This window comes from Manihot esculenta, chromosome 9, assembly GCF_001659605.2.
Source record: "Manihot esculenta cultivar AM560-2 chromosome 9, M.esculenta_v8, whole genome shotgun sequence".
In the NCBI taxonomy this organism is placed as follows: domain Eukaryota; kingdom Viridiplantae; phylum Streptophyta; class Magnoliopsida; order Malpighiales; family Euphorbiaceae; genus Manihot; species Manihot esculenta.
In genome coordinates, this window is record NC_035169.2 from 1,190,458 (window position 1) to 1,211,084 (window position 20,627).

The 20,627-nt window shown below is 36.3% G+C and overlaps 1 long non-coding RNA gene across 4 annotated transcripts; it reads right to left on the minus strand.

Moving 5' to 3' along the window:
* Positions 1-15,538: 15,538 nt before the first annotated feature.
* Positions 15,539-20,337, minus strand: LOC110622508. 4 transcript variants are annotated; one of them, XR_006351942.1, is made up of 3 exons: positions 19,735-20,230; positions 19,451-19,539; positions 15,539-18,891 (listed from the first exon to the last, which is right to left on the minus strand). It is a non-coding gene; the product is annotated as an uncharacterized LOC110622508 (long non-coding RNA). The 4 variants fall into 4 exon arrangements; XR_002489112.2 differs by having other exon boundaries at positions 15,539-18,874; positions 19,735-20,226; XR_006351943.1 differs by lacking the exon at positions 19,735-20,230 and adding an exon at positions 20,268-20,337 and having other exon boundaries at positions 15,539-19,539.
* Positions 20,338-20,627: the final 290 nt, after the last annotated feature.

Consider the following 20,627-nt stretch of genomic DNA (forward strand, 5'->3'; position numbering starts at 1 on the left):
CAAGGTGAGGTGCTCGGTCGGATGAAGCCCTTTTCTACCAGCTCTTGCAACTGTTCCTTCAATTCTTTCAACTCGGCTGGAGCCATCCTGTAGGGAGGAATAGAGATCGGTCGGGTTCCAGGCATCAGTTCTATCTCGAACTCTATCTCCCTAGCAGGTGGTAGACCTGGCAGCTCGTCTGGGAAGACGTCTAGGAACTCTCTAACCACTGGCACCGAGGCGGGCTCTCTAACCTGACTGCTGAACTCTCTCACATGAGCCAAATACCCCTGACATCCCTTCCTAAGCAACCTACGAGCCTGAAGAGCTGATATCAGACCTCTAGGTGTACCCCTCCTGTCTCCCCTGAAGACAACTTCTGACCCATCCTGACCTCTGAACCTGACTACCTTGTCCCTGCAGTCCAAGGTAGCACCATGGGTAGATAACCAGTCCATCCCTAGAATGACGTCAAAATCTGTCAAGTCTAGAACCACAAGGTCGGCGGAAAGGCATCTTCCCTCAATAAAGACTAGACTGCACTGGCAGACTGACTCTGCCACTGATGGATCACACTTGGGTCCACTGACCCAGAGAGGACACTCTAACTCAGAGATCATCAACCCCAACCTCTGGACGGCTCTCGGAGCAATAAAAGAATGAGATGCACCAGGGTCCATCAAGGCATACACATCTGAACAACCAATGACTAAGTTACCTGCCACCACGGTGTTAGATGCATCTGCCTCCTGTTGAGTCATTGTGAAGATCCGTGCTGGAGCTGATGGACCTTCACCTCTGAAACCCGCTGAAGAAGAGGCTGCCCCTCTTCCTCTACCTCTGCCACTAGCCTGAGTCATGGCTGGAGCTGCTGGTTGAGCCATACTGCCAGAAGCCGTCTGCTGAGACTGTGCTCCAAAAGCTGCCCTAGGACACTCCCGAGCCATGTGCCCCTCTTGCCCGCATCTGAAGCAGGCTGCTGTCCCAGCCGGGCAAACTCCCCGGTGTGGCCTATTACACTTTGCACAAACTGCATTATCCACACCAGAGCTCGAGCCACTCCCTAGTCCCAGACTGGATTTGACCTTATTCCAAAACTTGTTCTTCTTGGGCTTCCTAGTGGTATTACTCCACTTTTTGCTACCTGAAGCTGCTGCACTTAGAGAAGAAGAGCCTAGGGTCTTGGAACCAGAAGGCTGTGCCACTGACTGTCTGACTGTTCCCTGAACGATGGCACTGGCCTCCATTTTCCGGGCCATATCCACTATGGCATGGAAGCTCTCCCTATCTGCTGACTGGATCAAGAAGGAATATCTGGAGTGGAGTTTCATGATATACCTCCTTGACCTTTTCTGGTCTGAGTCAAGATTTTGCCCTGCAAATGGCAACAGCTCCAAGAATCTGTCTGTGAATTCCTCTACACTCATCTCATCGGTCTGCCTCAACTGCTCAAACTCGATCATCTTCAGCTCCCTTGAGCTATCGGGAAAAGCCCATCCTGCAAACTCGTTTGCAAACTCCTCCCAAGACATGCTGTCCACTCTCGGGTTCACATAATTCTTGAACCACTCTCGTGCCTTCTTGCACTTAAGTGTGAACCCAGCCATCTGAATGGCTCTACTGTCATCAGCCCCAATCTCATCTGTGATCACCTTAACCCTTTCAAGATACACAAATGGGTCATCCCCTTTTTCATACTGAGGAGCACCCAGTTTCATGTAGTCGGTCATCTTGACCTTGCTCTCACTGGCTGAGCTAGGTCTAGAAGGTTGAGTAACTGGGGCTGCTGGTTCTGGAGGTGGTGGAGGTGGGAGTGCAGCATCCCCTGGGGTAGGGTTTGCTGGATTTGGATAGTAAGGTGGAGGTGGGTACATGGGATACTGTGGGTATGGTGGGTAGTAAGATGGGTATGGCATGTGAGATGGGTAAGGATTAAAGCTGGGGTAATCCGATGTACCTCCCATCGAATACCCGGGATTTTGAGAAAAGGGTGGGTAGTGAGGCGGCTGAACAAATCCCGAGGCCTGGGTGCCTCCTTGGGACTCTCCCATTCCCTCTTCCGACATGCTCACTCCTAAACTACCATCCCTCCTCTGGTCCACATCCATCTCATCCCCCATATCCTCTGACATTCCTCCCTGAACTGTTCCCCTCACTGATCTGCTCCTTCCCAGATCCAAAGACCTTCTAGGGTCTCTAACTGCTCTTTCTCTGCTGGACCTACTAGATATTGCCCTAAGCAATGCAGGAGGACGGGCACTCGTGCCCTCATCCTCAGGTGGTACTCCAGTCAATCGTGCAGATCGACGAGTTCCTCTCATCCTGTTTTCTGAAAGGCAGCACATAACAAGCAAACATTAGCATCATATGGTTCATGTGGGCACACATGAACCCTCATCACATACATCACATATCATTAATGCACATGCATATAATCATGGCATTTCACATCATCATGCAAGACAGGACTCCACATCCTATCTTAGTGGACATGATCTTCCTATTGTGCTTGACCTTCTATAACATCTATGAGCCCGACACTCTAGGTCCGACCATATGAACCTAGGGCTCTGATACCATTCTGTAACGACCCAAAAATCGGACCGCTACCGGCGCTAGGATCCAGGTCGGCTTAAGGCCGCCGGGACCCGTAGCAAGCCTAACATACATCCTGAAAACCTGCTGAATCCCATACATGATCAACAACATACATAAAAATTTAAAACTTTTCTTTCATACATTCTCACATATACCAACCTCAACCTGTGCATGTACTGAACATAGTCATAACTATACACATTGACCCCTCTGTGGAATCTCATCAAAGCCCCAATGGGCGACATAACATGCGTTGAGTTGGTTCACATATACATCATAAAACATCTGAGATCATGTAATAAAAGGGGATAACAATACCCGTAGGGTCAAGCACAACTTCTAATTCTCAATATCTTTATACATAACATGACTATTCAACTTTACATCATCTTACAATTTATCATGTCTACTTTCTATCTATTACAAACATATGACTTTACTCTTCTTGACTTCTCTGTCTAGTCCGTACCTGCAATCCTGGGGGATTAGGGAAAAGGGGTGAGCTACTAGAGTCCAGTGAGCAGAATAATGAAAAACAACATTTAAAATCTCATGCCATCATGTAATGCAACACATCACAACAAATCACATCTCGGATGGTATTATCACCAATAGTCCTCTACATTCCAAAGTGCCGGGACGTAGAATGGGTACAACCGGTCTTTCTCTTAACATAACATAACATAGCATTCCAATGTGCCAGGGACGTAGAATGGGTACAACCTGGGCTTTCTCTTACATAGTGCCAGGGACGTAGAATGGGTACAACCTGGACTTCCATACCATATCATGCCGTAACATCATCATATCATATGAGGACTAAATGATCATCCAATAACCAATCCACATCAACATCATAAATGCAATGCAACATATTCGTGAATTCTAATGCAAACAACCTAATTCATCACATGGCATTCATGATGCATGAACATGCTAAAAACTTCATAATTTATTCGCTTTAAAACGTAAAGGTTTATTCTACTCACCTCTTGGCTAGCTTTGACAATGACTGAAGCAGCTGACTCACTGCTGGGGTCCTCGGTTCCTTGGGTCTGAACCTACACAGGTGGACTCAAATGAGGGACCAAACAACTAGAACATAACTCTAAAAACATCCCTCAAAAACCCCCTAAAATACCTCAAAACAACCATGCAAAACATACAAAGGAAGGCTAAACAGGGCACTTTCGGCGGCAGGTTCGGCGACCGAAAGTCCCTCCAGAGCCGAAAGTCAGGCAGGTTCGCGGCACCTTCGGCGGCCGAAACTCCCAGACAGAGACGAAACTCATGCATGTTCGGCGGCACTTTCGGCGGCCGAAACTCCCAGACAGAGAAGAAAGTCTCCTTTCGGGGGCAGGCTTCAGCAGTCGAAAGGCTTGCCTCCCCAGCCATGTTTGGCGGCCGAAAGTCCTTCGGCTGCCGAACCTGGTTTCTGCCAAAGGGCAGAAACTTGGCTCCTCTTGCCTCCAATGCCTCCCAAACCTGCTAAACATGCATAATCCTATTCTACAACACACATACTCAAGCATACAAGCTCCTAGGGGCTTCAAACTATCTTAAACCCCATCTACAACACATCAAACATGCATTGGCAAGCCACCTTGTTCAAAAACACAACATAAACTCATAACCCTAACTATAAGCTAAACATGCATTCTACCCCATAGATCTTCATAAAACTTACTTAAAACATGGAATGAGTTCAAGATCAGCCCTTACCTCTTGAAGATCGAGAGAGGGACGACCAAAACTTGGAGATGGGAGATTTTCAACTTCCTTGGGTCTCCAAGCTCAAAACTTGCTCAAAACTTGAAAATCTTCAAAATAAGGTGAAAACTAGTGAAACTTGTGAAAGATTTGAAGGAAAGGACTCAAGATTTGTGAGGGATGGCGGAGAGCTCACCTTGGCCGACAATGGGGAGAAAAGCTCGCCCGTTTTCGGCTAAGGGACCCTTTTATAGTGGCTGGCCAGGCCACGTTCGGGGGCCGAACGTGCCTCCGCATGCATGCCATGTTCGGGGGCCGAACTTAAGGTTCGGCGGTCGAACTTGGACTTTCCTCACTTATGCCTTCGGGGGCCTAAGGCACACCCGAAATGCCTGCATGTTCGGCGGCCGAACTTGAGGTTCGGCGGCCGAACCTGAGTTTTCCTCCAAGGTTGTTTTCATGTAAAAACTCATTTCCATCTTGCTTTAAACCATAAAACACATTAAAAACATTTTATGAAAACATGGTTTTACCCTTCTAGAGGTTTTCGACATCCGAGATTCCACCGGACGGTTGGAATTCCGATACCGGAGTCTAGCCGGGTATTACATCATAGCTCTTGGCTAGTTTATATGATGCTCGGCCAGGAAGTGTTTACCGTTCTTTAAAACCTTAAAAGACAAAAATAAATTTATTTAGGGGGAAGAGTGTGTAAAGGCATTTGAAAATTTTAAAATTTTTTTATCATCTCCCCCTTTAATAAGCTCACCCGTTGAAAGCGAGGTTTTGTATCTGTATTTGTCTGTGACGCAAGAAACTGTAAGTTTGATGCTCATTCAAAAGGACAAAGGGGAGCAAAGTCCAATCTATTATGCCAGCCAAGTTTTGAAGGGCGTAGAATTGAACTATCCTCCTAGAGAAATTGTCATTTGCAGTCCTGATGTTTTCTATGAAGCTGTGTCCTTATTTTGAGTCACACACCATAGAAGTCAGAACAGATTATCCCTTATGAAATATACTATATAGACCGGAGCTATCAGTGCAATTGTCCACTTAGGCAGTGATATTGTTAGCCTTCGATATTAGGTATGTCCCAAGAAAAGCAATGAAAGCCCAGGAAGTATCTGACTTTATTGCATAGATGACTCCGCCATTAGAGACATCGAAATTGCCTGAATCACCTATTGAGGAGTGGAAGGGTTGATGGTGCTTTTGGAGCTGGGGGTTCTGAAATTGGAATTCTCCTAGAGTCAAACTGGGATAAAGTTTCGCTACGCGGCAAAACTCGCATTCAGCGCGACCAACAATGTGGCCAAGTATGAGGCAATGATTATGGCCTTAAAAACCATCGTGAAAATAGGTATACAAAAATCTACTATTTTTAGTGACTCACATTTAGTTGTTAATCATTGCTACGAATAAATTAAAGTCCAAGAATCGAACCTTGTTAAATACAAAGAGAAGGTTCACTCTTTAATGGCAAAGATCAAATATAGGCAAGGTCATTGCAAACTTCACCAAGTGGCTAAAGGTGGCAACGAAGAGGCCGATTGTCTAGCAAAAATGACAGCAGTAGGTGAATAGCACTTGACCTAATTATTTCAATTCAAAGAGCTGCACACTCCTACAACCAATGAGGAAGAGTCTTTCCCTATAGAGGAAGGAGACTCGTGGATGACAGCCGTGTACAAGTTTTTAACACAGGATGATCTATCGATCGATGAATTATTGGCTAAACAGGTAATAAGAAAATCCTCTAAATATGCACTAATTGATGGTTGGTTATACATAAGATCCTCAACTCAACCATGGTTGCGTTGCGTAAAAGAAGATGAGGGCCAAGAAATCCTTAAAGCCATTCATGAGGGTGACAGTAGAAGTCATGAAAAGGCTCGAATGATCGCCCGAAAAACATTCAAATAGGGATATTACTGGCCAACAATAATGCAAGACGGGAAATAGCTTGTCCAAAGGTGTCAACAATGTCAGGTGCATGCGAGCATTTTAAGGACCCCTAGGGAGATGTAAGCAGTGATTGGAAGCCTCTAACCTTTCTTTCAGTAGGGGCTAGACATTCTTGGCCCTTTTTCAAAAGTAATTGGGTCAAGAAAATTTATAATAGTAGTGGTGGATCATTTTAGCAAGTGGGCTGATGCCGAGGCAGTTCAGTCCATCACCACCCAACAGGCGATGTCCTTCATCAGCAAGAACATCTTCACTTAGTTTAGAATTTGAAAGGTAATAATCACTGACAATAAGACTAAGTTTGTGAGCTCTAAATTCAAAGATTTCTACACAAAATGGGAGATTGATCTAAGAATCACTTTGGCTTATCACCCACAGACTAATGGGATGACCGATGTCACAAACAAGACTATCCTGTAAGGGCTAAAGAAAATACTCGATAAAGCCAAAGGCAATTGGCCTGATAAATTACCCCATATACTCTGGGCATACAGAACAACACCAAGAACAACCATAGGGAAAATTCTTTTCTCACTAGTGTATGAGGCTGAGGCAATAATCCACGTGAAGATCCAAGTAAGCAGTTTCAGGACACGACACTCTAAAATCTCAGGGAACCCAGAAGAAATGCAGTTCAACCTAGATCAAGTTGAGTTTTTACGTGAATAGGCTGCAGTCAGAATGGTAGTTTGTAGAAATAAAATGTCCATAATGTTTAATAGTAGAGTCAAGTAATATGTCTTTAAATGCAATGTACTGTATAAGATTGTCACTAAAGTCTTGGCAAATAGGTTGAAAATAATTTTACCACGTATAATCTCACCTGAGCAATGTGCCTTTGTGATTGGGCGTCTGATTACGGACAATGTAATGATAGCTTTTGAGCTTATTCATCATGTGAAGAGGAAGACGCGAGGTAAATGTGGTGATGCAACCTTGAAAATTAATATCAATAAGGCCTATGATTGGGTGGACCGGGAATATTTGCATTCGGTCATGCTTCTGTTGGGTTTCAATCCAAAATGGGTAAGACTTATTATGATTTGTGTTACATCGGTTAATTATTCTGTAGCATTAAATGGGGTTGAGTTTGGACCAACTGAACCGCATAGAAGGCTCACACATGGTTATCCCCTTAGCCCTTATCTATTTATTCGATGTGTAGAAGGCCTTTCTACACTATTTAAGTATGCTGAACGGAGGGGTGATATTCATGGTATCCGGATCTATTAGGGATCCCTAAGTCTTTCTCATTTATTATTTATAGATGATATTTTTCTTTCTTTCTTCTGGGTTAATGATAGGGAGAGTCTTGCTATGAGAGATATCTTGCGTACCTATGAGAGAGCTTTTGGGGAGGCGGTTAACTTCCAAAAGTCTGAAATTTTCTTTAGTGCTAATATCTCTCTTAGTCTAAAGACCACTGTGTGTAATATTCTCGAGGTTAACACACCCCTGGATCATGGTAGGTATTTGGGTCTTCCTTCTCTTATAGGTAGGAGTAAGAAATAAGTTCTCTTTCTTAAAGGATCACTTATGGAAAAGAATTCATGGGCGGCGCAGTAAGTTACTTTCTAGGGCTGGAAAGGATATTCTTGTAAAAGTTGTAGCTAAGTCTACATCCACCTATATGATGAGTGTTTTTTTATACATGTTTCTTTGTGTGATGAATTATAGAGGATGATGAATTCTTTTTGATGGGGTTCGAATAGGCAAGGGAGGAGGGGTATGTATTAGTTGTCTTGGGAGAGGATGTATTTAGGGAAAGTTGCAGGTGGTATGGGTTTTCGCCATCTTCATTCTTTTAATTTTGCTTTATTGGATCATCAGGGATGGTGATTCTAATCAGTCCTAACACACCTTTTAGTAAGATTTTCAAAGCCAAATATTTCCCTAGAGGGGATTTTTTAACAGCTGAGGAGGGTTCCAATCCTAGCTTTGCTTGCAAAAGTATTTTGTAGTCCCAACATGTGCTGAATCAAGGAATGAGATGGAGAGTGGGTGATGGGAATTCTATTGGAATATGGAATGATCCTTGGGTGAATAGGGATGACAATTTTTATGTGGAGACACCTCCTATAGCAGGAGGCTTAGAGGAATTAAAAGTAATCAGTTTAATCACTATGGATGGACGCAGTTGGAATATGTTTTTGTTAAATGAGTTATTGCTCCTTGTGGACGTGGACTGTATATTAAGAATTCCAATTAGCATGTCTGAACAGTCTGATAGACTTATATGGCATTTCTCTAATTCTGGTAAGTATGTTGTAAAATCTGGCCATTATCTTCTTGTTAATTCTAATGATATTTTTATCTCAGTGGGGCTTGCCAGATGATTGGACGCGGATTTGAAATCTGCATATGCCGCCCAAAATTAAAAATTTTTTATGGCAAGCTTCTACGGGGATTCTTCCATGTAAGGGGAATTTGGCTAAAAAATGTATAGGTGTAGATCTTGCATGCCATGTGTAACACTCCTTACCTTGTCAAGGTGTAGGTAAAGAAAGGATTATCATAAACTATACTTTTTTAGATATTTTAAAACTAAACAATTTCCTTTATGTGTATTACCAAGATATTAGGTAGTTTATGTAAATTTCATAAAATGAGTAATGTAAATGTGAAATTTTAAACCAAAATTTTGGCAGAGTTTCCTCTATTTTATTAGTATTTCAATTTGTAGTACATATGAAAAATACATTTATAATTATCAACTGTTATTTGATATCTTACTATTCTTTAATTTGGCACACATTTCATAATAATATCATTCTTTATTTTTATATGAATTTTATCATATGCAAATGTTTAGCTCTTTTTCTTTCCATACATGATTACATTATTTTAACTTACATAACTTTCATAACCCATTCTATTTAATATGTGCATGCCAAAATATAACTGTACAATGATTCGAAAATTCAAAATAACCAGCTATGATAATGGTCTTGATGTCTGATGTCGATCTCTGATGACTTCTGCAGTGTTTTCTTTATCTACAACATGTGTTAGGTAAAAACCAATACGTTGAGCTAATGCTCAGTAGATGATTGCAAACAAATAATAAAATAAAACAAACATATTCAAGTATATAGATATTTAAGTAAACAATTACAAGCATGTAAAGTGTAGTTAACATGATATAAAATATACTTGTCAAACTTCTTGGTATAAGATAGGAGTGTCATATGTATCCTTGTCCATGTCAAGAATTTCCTTCAAATTCAATAAAAATATTTTCTTTTGTCACTATTACACATTTTATATCTATAGCAAATCGCTATAGCTTAGTGCATGCAATAGATGCAAATATGCTAACATTTACTGATAATTTCATAAAAATTGAGCATCAATCTTAATTAGGTTATCAGCCCTTATAAACACATAGTAGGATCGACTAAGTAGATAAGGAGTTATAACGGTAGGAAAAGGGTGTCAAACGGCAAGCTCAAAGGCCAAAACTGTGATAGCAGGACTCCGTAACCATGCTTATGAGGTACCTGATATGTAACCTCAATATAGATTATGTATTGGTAGCAGTACTGACTTTATCAGGGCTAAGTATTATTAATTTATTGTATCAATTGTTCAACATAAATATATGTCATTTGAAACTATTTGAAATCATTTCCAAAATATATATATCATATGTAAATAGTGCAAAACTTTGTCGACTTAGCATTCCATTATTGCATCAAGTCAATTCACTTCTTGCATTTCATTTCACTAACAAGTAAAGAATGACAATTTTTTCTCAAATCATCATGGACAAATAAATTTTATTATCGAGTAAGCACATTCCAAAATCAAGTATGATAACCAAGCACATGTATAATTTTTACCGATTAAGTAAGCATGTCAATTTTTATGCATTCTAATTTAAGAGAGTTGCATTCAGCCGAATTTTACATAAACTTTTCAAGCACCTTAAAATTATAATTTGACTTAAATTTTTTTATAATAAATGTGTATTTATATCTTATCTTTCCAACAATGTATAATTCATGCAAATCTGATCACCCTAGTTTAAGTTATGGATTTTTTTTACAAACTACTCAATAAGGTCTTAATCAGTTATTGGTACTTGTTTGTAATATCATAAAACATATCGGATTCATACATTTTCACATAAATTTAAGCTTAAGTGTATTCTATAAAAATTCATTTAGAACTGATTTTAACTAATTTTATTAAATACATAATTAGTTATAGTATAATCAATATAGTCAATTCCAAATGCTCTATCACTGTATCCAATTTAAGTTCACTTGCAATTTAAATAATTTTACTTACAGATTCAGAATTTGATCAATCCATGAAAATTTTATCTTTTTATCTTAACTTTCATTTGATATATTTTAGGCCTAGTTTTAGTAATTACACAATGAGTTATGAAGCTGCTAACATATATTGTCTTGTTAAAACCTATCCCGTTTGCACTTTTAACTCCTATGTTAAATTTCTTTATTTTAAACCTTTTAAACTCCATTCCAACATTCATATTATATATTTGTACAATCAAAGCAATATTTTCAGTAAGTAAAATTAATTTCTAATTTCACATATTCATGAGAAAATCAAAAGAAAACAGAAAATCATACAAACACCAAATCTTTCTTGAATTTCTCTTTTTTTTTTTTTTTACTTCTACTTTCTAGCTATCTCATTTCCCTTTGATGTTCCTTCACTCAAGTGAATTTATATTTTAGGGAACGATTGAATAAATTAAAAATTAAAACTTTATAATTTAAATTCATGCATAAAGAAATGAGAAGATACTATTCCTACACATTTCTAAGCTCACCTTTGATTTTCAAGCTTGGTGCATATGGAATCCTAAACTTTTTCTTCTTCAATTCTTTAAATACATGGCTCTTTCTTTAGCTCTTGATCTTAGGGTGAATTTTGGTTAAATAAATAAGTTGATTTGTGAGAGTTTAGCTTGAATTTGATGGAAGAAAGAAAAACAAAATTTTTATCTTTTTAATTGAGTGATTTTCGGCAAAATAAAGAAAGAAAGAAGACAACTCTTTTTTTCATTTGCTTTGTTATTTCTTTCATACTTAGTTAGGTGACACATTGAGGGTTTAGGTGAAGAGGCAGAAAAAATAAAGGACTAAACTGAATTTTATTTTTAAACTTTCTATATTCACACTTTAACCTACTAAACTCTTTACCATATTTCAATTTAGTTTTAAACTTTTAATATTTATAGATTAACCTACTAAATTATGCTTTTAGCCTTTAAAAATCCATTTCACTTAGATAAGCATGTCGGATTTTGACAAGTACCTTAAGCGAACACGTCGGAAAACCCTAAACACCTTTCGAAAGTGATTCATTTCCGACTTGCTAATCACACCGTCTGCTTTATTTCTGGATATATCAGTTTCTTTATTTGAGTGTTCTATGATTCAGTTATTAGCAGCTTATAGTTATTCTAGCAGCTTCCTTAAGTAGCTCGGGGTAAGCTAGCACCTCTCCTAATGCCACTTGCTCTAATAATGAAATAGTCTAACTCATACCTAGTGATGTTACTATTCCTAACTATGGGTTTGATGATGTTACACCATGTGTGTGGTGCTATTGAGGATGAGTTGCATGTCTTTGTGGGATGTCACTTTGCAAAGTATTGTTGGGATTATTTGGGTGTTGATTATAGTAACCGTCAATTTATTCATTTTATAGAGTTATTTTCTTTTATTGCTGAGTCTACTGATGATGATATGTGCACATATCATTTTGCTATCCTCTAGGAATTGTGGAATGAAAGGAATAATAAGCTTTAGCGACATAGCCAACGTCATGTTGTAGTTTTGATCCATCATGCTCAATCGATGTTGGTTGCTTAGAAGAGATTACAGGTTAGTGAACCTACTGGGGTAGAGAGTGGGAGTGGACAAGATCCTATTGTTTGGAAGGCACCACCTATAGGCTTGTTGAAATATAATATTGATGCATGTATATCTAGGGCCCATAATAAGACTATTTTTAGGGCCATTATAAATGTTTCTGGGCAGTTTATGACTAGATATTCTGGGTATATAGAAGGAGTTTACTCGCTAGGTTTAGCAGAAGTATTGGGGTTACAGGAGATCCTTAGTTGGCTTAAGAAATCCCATATGACAAATGTGATAGTGGAGATGGATTGTCGAGAGGTTGTTTGTGTTATTCACTCAGTTGAAGATATGATCTCAGAATTTGGACAAGTTATTGAGGATTGTAGACATTTGTGTTTTCGTAAGAATTTTCTTGGTCTACTGTGTGGTATAAGAGGTAAAGCTAATTTAGCGGCTCATACTTTAGCTAGGGCGGCTACTTTATATGCTAGTCTACGGGTGTGGAGTGCTCCTCCCATTATAGTTGTCATTTTGTTTCAAAGAGATTGTTCCAAATTTTTTCACTTAACATTTTGAGTCTTAAGTTGAAATTATTGGAAAACTTATTGATTTTGGGTTAGTTTGGACCTAATTTTATAAATTTTAATAAAATTTAAATTTAAAAAAAATATATAAATTTAAATATCGAATCGGTATAACTCCAAATCCATTACAAAACAATCAAATTTTTTTTCTAAAAAAAGAAATATATGAAATAAGATATTAGTGGGGCTTGAAGAAGCATAATGGGAAGTTTCTCATGTCATCATCAGTCAGCTCAAAAAAGTAAGCGATGACTCCATTATAAAGGTTTTCAAAATAGGCTCTTTGAATCTTCAAAATTACACTATTACAGGGCTATAAAAGAAAAGTTTAGGGGTAATAAAACTACTATTACAAGGTTATAAAAGAAAAATTTAGGGGTAATCTTGTAATAGTGAATAAGTTGAGGGGCATGTTATTCATGGAAAAAATGCAGGAAAAATAGGTGAGTGATCAATTACTTTTTAAATTATTTTATCTTTTCCATTTCCTTCTCCTCCAGCTTAGAAGGGTGTGGAAAGTTTTTTGTATTTGAAGATGACACTTTTGTCTTCCTATGCAAAAGTCAAAACTTGTTTCTTACCCTTGCTACTTTTTAAAAGGGTTTTTTAATATTTTTTTATTGAAATAAAAATAATAAAATAAAAATTTTTATAAAGCAAATAAATTCGATCATCATTTTATAAATTTCATTTATATTTCATTAAAGGTATTCTAACTTTCAAATGGATATTAACGTTTATGATACAAATAGCCTATCAATTTATAATTTATCTGTAAATATTATTTATAAAATTGCACACGACTTAATTAATTTATTTATTTATAATGGTAATAAAATATTTATTTTAAAATTTATAAATAGACTTTCAATTTACATATATAATTTCTATCTAAATCAACCAAAATAACAACAAATATCACTATCCATGCAGGTAAAATCCACTATAAAATAAAATCAAACATAATCCAAAACATTCAATTATAATACACAAAAAAATTATTCTAACTTAAAATTGAATAAATAATCCAATACAACTATAAAATAAAATAAAAATATATAATTAAAGGTAATTCTTTAGAAAAGAAAAAGTCAATGTATATAATATAATAAAAATTAAAGTAATAACAAAAAATTCTGGATGTTCTCATTTGATCAATTTTTATGTGAGCCAGAACCTAGTACTGCGTCATTCTGAGCCAGTGACAAGAAATAAACTAATATGTAAAATAAGCTAATATGGTTATAGTTAAGACCTAGGCCTCCCCTTCCCTTGACTAAAACTAAATTAACTATGAAAATTTCAATTGGCAAAGTATATGAATGGAGGAATTTGAAATGCAAATCACATTCATGAATCTAATATTCTTTCATGAAATTAATTAAATAAATTATAAATTAACATCACTGATTTAAATCCACTGTGCTTAATGCATCATATCAACAGAGACATGCAACATCTGGAAATTTCATTTGGTTGCATTTTGAAATGAAGTCAAGTCATTCCTGTATATAGAAATACGTTTTTAATTATTATTATTATTGTTATTATTTCAAAATATATGCACCAATTCAGACCTCATTATTATCTGAATTAATTTTTTAAATCTGTTTTAACTAATAATTTATAGTTCAAAAATTCAATGACCATATAAATTTGTTGAAAACATAATACTACAAAATTCATAAATATTAATAATATTATTATAAAATAAATTTATTTATATTAATTTAATCCGGTAACTAAAGACATAAACCCACCGAGTAAATATTAATATTTTCAAACTCCTATAGTATCCTACTCAAAAATATATTTAATTCATTATTTATTTGAATAAATTCAAATAACAATTACCCAATAAATAAAATATCATTTAAACCAAAACTAATTGATGCTGTACCATTTTCTTCATCGAATTCTGTTTTGCAAAACAATAATAGCACAAATAGCTTGATGGGCAAAACCTCTAATTCTTAAGTTATTAAAGAGTCCAAATAAAATAACGAAATCCAATCCTACATACATACTTAGAGATCGCTTGTGTATATAACTTATCGAAGTTTTATCTAAATAAAATATGAAATTCGTTATTGAGTTTTAGTAGAATAAAAATTTCTTATTTGACTCTTATTTAGAATTCTATATGAAGTGGGACTTTAGAGTAGCCCATTAGGGCATTTAAGTTTTGGGCTTCTTTATTTCGGGACTCTTTGCCTATGTTTGCTTCTTAATAGGTACCATGTTAATATTACTAATATTTATATTAAATCTAAACATATTTTAAACTCAATAGCATATTATCTAATTTGACTATATTAAAATCAAAATAAACATATGAAAAAGTTTAATCCATAAGCAAAGAAAATAATGGAGAAGAATTGTTCCCCAAAAGATAACAATGAATGTTAAGTTCATACCAAAAAAGAGTAGAAATCATACAAGGGATCAATGATGCCTCTCTATCCCATGTTAGGAAGCTTGTGAACCAATGCGTCCATCTCTTAGCGAAGGCGGTTGTTTCTATGTCAAACTCAAATGCATAGAGTCTTTCGCCTCCTGCATTTTTATCTGATGTTCTATCGTTTGATATGCTTGTGCAGGTTTGCAAGCACCTGCAGGTTTGCTATAATCAGTTCAGCACCTTAAGAAAACTCTTTTCCATTTCTACCGACTAGAGCAATTATATCAAGCCTTATCTTCTCGCACTAGTTAACACACGCTATAAAACCCTCTAAAGATGAAAGCTAGTTCGCTATATCAAGACACATAAAAATTTGTAGAAGAAATCAACCAAAATATTGTCTAGAATATTTGAAACTGCCCTCTAAAGAATTTCTCAATGAGATCAGTCTTATAAAAGAAAAAAAAAAAAAGAAGAAGAAAAGCCTATTGGTTTAACTTTATGAAGGCTTCAAAACTGCAAAAAGTCGCACATTGTGGCAGTAATTTGTAATTGTAAGTAATTACTTGTCTTTAGCATAATATAGTTCTACTTTAGAAACATGTAGCAAAACCAGCAGCAAGGGAACTAATTTTCCTAAAATCATGACATTTCTAACAGGCAAGAAGATAATTCAAACGACCAGATGCGGAGACATTTAATATCAAACCTTCCTAAATGATAAAAACACATAAAAATTAATAAATATTGAGGAAAAACAAAGAACTATTAATATTCCCACAACAGAAAGAGCAAGCAGTTCTCCAAGTTGTAGATGTTATATCCCAAAATTGCAAAATCAGAGATCAAATGCCAAATCCTAAAGAAAAAAAAAATTAATGGTCATATTGTGAACATATGCGATAATGCAAAGCTAAACATTTAAAAAAAAAACTTGCAAGCCATTCATCTGAAATTTATTGCAGATGCTAAGACCTGCAGAAATCTACAATTTATCCTCAGAATATGAACAACAGTAATTTCTTGCCTCGTCAACAATGCCTAGATTATAGAAATATTTCATAACACCAAAAAAATATTTATCAAACATGTTACCTTAAATTCTAATTGTACCCACCCCATAACTGCCCTCAATAGCATGCACAGACAGTGTTGCATCTATCACTTCATCTTCCACTTCACTTCCCTTAACTTCATACCATTCCTCTTCCACCCCTTCACCTTCTTTATCATCTATACAGATTGCATTTAGTGTTTTGGATTTACATTAGTGCCCTAGAAAGTATTTATCCGCACATCTATAACAAGGTTTGGTTTAGTTTTTGATAGGTGGATTGGTTATTTTGGAGGCTGTTGTAGCTATAGTATTAGAATTGGAAATAGAAAAACAATTACTGCCTTTAGTAGCAGTTAAATTTGTTCTCTGGTCAATCTTTGGTGGTCTAGGTGGATGTTGGTATGACTAGTATGGCCTAGTATATGTGGGTTGTTTGGCTATTGGTAGCAGTGTTTGGATAGGCATTTTTGAAGGATTTGAAGGTATTAGAGCTTCCCTTTTGGTTGATTTTTCATTAGCAATTGCTCCTGTAACTTTGCAACCTCCACTGCCTGAGATAAGGAGACAGACTTCATCATCTTCACTATCAACCTAATCTCAATCTTTAACCCTCCAATGAACCTTAAAAGGAATTAAGACTCCCCTAATTCAGGCATTAATCTTTCCAATCTGATTCTCATATCCTCAAACTCATCCTGGTAATCCTCCACAGATTTCTCTTATCTCAGTTACATAAATCCATGTACTATGTCTTCTCACCCATCATCCCCAAATCTATTACATATTCCCCTCAAATTCTTCCTAAGTATGTTCCTATCCCTATTCTAATTATAGTACCAATCATCTGACTTATCCATAAAAAATAAACTGGCTAATTGTACCATCTGTTCACTGGGAACTCTGTACATTTTGAAATACTTCACACACTTCCTTAACCAAGCTCTCGGTTCTTTCCATCAACAATGGCTAACTCAATTTCTGGAAGTATTTGGGTTACATCATTAATGAGGGGACGGTGGGAGTAGTACCCAAAATACCTTTATCATTAGCTTGAACAGTATGCGCTTCTTTTGTATTAACAGAGACAGATTGATGAACACTGTTTTCTACTCTGTTTCCCCATTTCACCGGAACTACCACTTTCTTGCCTTTATCCACCACATGTGATAAGATAGAAAAGAGTTGATACCAATTGTTAGGAGCTGATGCTCTAACAAAGAAATTAAGATATAAAAGAGAAGAAGAAGGAGAGAAAGTGAAAGAATAGAGAATTAAGAGAATTAGAGAGTAGTAGAAGAGAGAATGAGAATCGGAAATAAGGAGAGAAGCAATGGTGTTTGTATTGAAATTTCTCATGCCTTTGTTACGACTTTGTGTGAAGAATTGTGTCCCAGGGCGATATATAGGAAAATCTGCAATCACGGCCTTTTTTTTATTCCGGTTACGTTCTCATGAAGACCCTATGATGAAAGAACAAAAAAACTCGTCAAAGGAGCTCTAAACCTTTAGGCTCCTTAGGAAGAAAGAGTCTTAACCTCTGTAACTCAGGAATTGAAATTCTGATCGATAATTTTATTGATTCAATCTTCCCTTAAAGGTCACAAGTTGGTAGAAATAGAAAGACAATGATTAAAAATCTTAAGGACTCCTTTCAAAAAGTAAACCAAATCAATTAAGAAAACTAAATAAAAGAAATGTTGCTGAGATCAAGCTGTTGAAATCATGCTATCATATTAATTAAGATCAATAAGATATTATGCTGCCAGAAAAGCCATTAGTTTTGGTCAACTCCTTATTGTTTTCCTTGTTTACGTCTGTCATAAGATTGGCCTACAAATGCATCCACAAAAGCCTTACATATGGAATATACTGAGATTTTATAGATCTCAGGTAGTAACAAGCTAACTTGCAGCTGTCCTCATACACAGCTGTACCAGCTGGAGGTTATTTGTAACATACATCATATAATCTATATTCTCTCCCATTACATTCTTTTAACCTTTTTTCCTATACTTTTTTCCTATGGCATGTGACAAATCCATTATAAGATTAATCCAGAGAAGCTGTACAGCAGAAATGAGAACAATTAGCCTGAGTATGCATAACAGTTGCTCTTTTATTCTGTTGTGTATCACACTTCTCTTTTCTTCATTTTTTTCTTTTCTTTTCTTTTTTTTTTTTTGTGAAAGACAAGTCCACTTACCTGCAAAGCGTTCAATGGGACATCACCAGATGAAACTGCAGCCACACATGATGAGAGCTGCGACATTAACTGTAAGCTGAAACTGGAAAATTTTTTAAATATTTGCATACACAGATCCACCCATCAAACAACCTATATGTGCTAAGTCTCCAAAATATTTGGCAGTTTCACTCAATCAAAGGAATTAGATATTGTACTCAATTCAAGAGCAATTATGCCTGAGACTCAAATAGTGAATAAAAAAAAAAGAGGATTCAAGAGTAATTATGTTGTTCTTCATAATGGTGATAGAATGCAATTATAACAAGGCTGGGACCTCACAATGCGATGCAACATTTACAAATAGGGAATTACAAAAGTCTGATACCAGTCCTGCTCAACAGTTGGATCACTAATTGAGACAAATTTCCAACAAGCAAATTTCATGAATATAGCTAACCTCCACAATGAAGCAAAGTTATCTTTCAGGATAATGATATCTGAGTTTTCTTCGGCAACATCTGTTCCTTGAATGCCCATTGAAAGGCTGCTATCCGCCTGAACATACAGTTATGCTAATAATAATGACAAAATAAAAAAGCACAAATGAGAAAACAAAAATAAGACAAACAACACACAATTGCACGTGCACTCATAGAAGCCATTGAAGAGAGCAAAATACAGAGATACAAGGGAAAATAAATCATGTGATTTATCGCATCAGTACTGTCAGGTTACTGTTTATTAGTTCTGGTTTCCCAACCAAAATGATCTTCAACATAAACAGAATTCTCAGAATTTAAAGATAAGAACTGAACAACCTCATGCAATGCAGGAGCATCGTTTGAACCATCTCTAGTTACAGCAACCATTATCTATAGACATTAAAAAAGAGAGCAATACCAACCACCAAGTAACCAATTCACTTATATAAACATCTCCCATCAAGAAAGTCCGAATATATGGCCAGAAAGAAGCTAGCTATATTTCCTCGTAGAACACAATTAGAGAATTAACAGAACTCAAAGAATCACATTCAGGTGCAAATTTCGAGTAAATTCCTAAAACTCATAAAAAATTAGAACAGGCAACAAAAATTAAAGAGAACGGAAGAGTATAGAAAGCTATAAGCACCAGATATGATGGTCCCCCTCACTGGTCCAAGCATCCATGCAAATAGGTCAAAAAAGCCCATTGATCTGAGTCCACTTCTACTCTCTTCCCTGAGAACTCTCAGTGTTCTCATATTAGTAACAGTAAAATTCTTGAATTGTAATTATAAATTGACAACTCAGCTACTGAAATAGAAGTACCCAATTCACGCACCATGTTACTTTAAAAAAATGTGATTTGGAGAGTTACACAAATTTTATACTTAGAAGATTTCCATATGAAATTTCAAGGTTGGAGACATGTACCATGTCTGTCTTCAATCCAACAGACACGTACGTCTCAAGCTCCAATCGACGGAAATGGGAACAGGCAGCAATGGCTGTAGATGGCTATGGTGCATCAATATAAGGAGGAGCGATGGAGGGAGATACAATTGCAGGCTACATAGGTTCTTTGTCGATAGAGAGTGAAATGGAGATAGGTAGGGATTTAAAAAATACAAAGAGAAGGCCTGTTTATATTCAAAGAATGCCGCTTCCGTTTGTGACTGGTTACATAAGTACTAACAATCTGTTTGTGATTTGTAAACAGATACTAGAATCCATCTGTAAATTTAAGCAAAAGCAAACAGCTTTACAAACAGATCTTGAATCCGTTTGTCAATTAGTTTTGTGATACTCATTTGCAACATCCGTTTAAAATATATCCAGATATGCATCTATTTGTGAATTTCGTATGTAATTCAGTAAAATCTTATAGTGGAAGAGATGAAATGATGGACAGTAAAGGCATACAAAAATTTCAAAGTTGTATTAAATTGTTTTAAAAGAATAGGTACCTCATGACAGCTTCTTCCCCTAATTATTGCTGTTGGAAAACATTTTGCAATAGAAGCACACCAACTTGACAGTAGATAAAACTTATAAAAAAAAAAAAATAAATCAAGCTCACAAGAAGATGACATTTCCATTCATCCATCAAGGTTCACTATTTTGTCATTAATTTTCATTTTCTTCTTATAATACAGACAACTTCTACCTAACAAATATATATAATCAGTGTTCAAGTGGTTATATAATATACTTGTATAGTTTATGATCTCAATCGGGTCAAGAATGAATATGTAACGAATTAAATTAATAATATATTATTATTATTAATTATTGGATTTAATTTTTTTATTAAAATTAAACTGAAT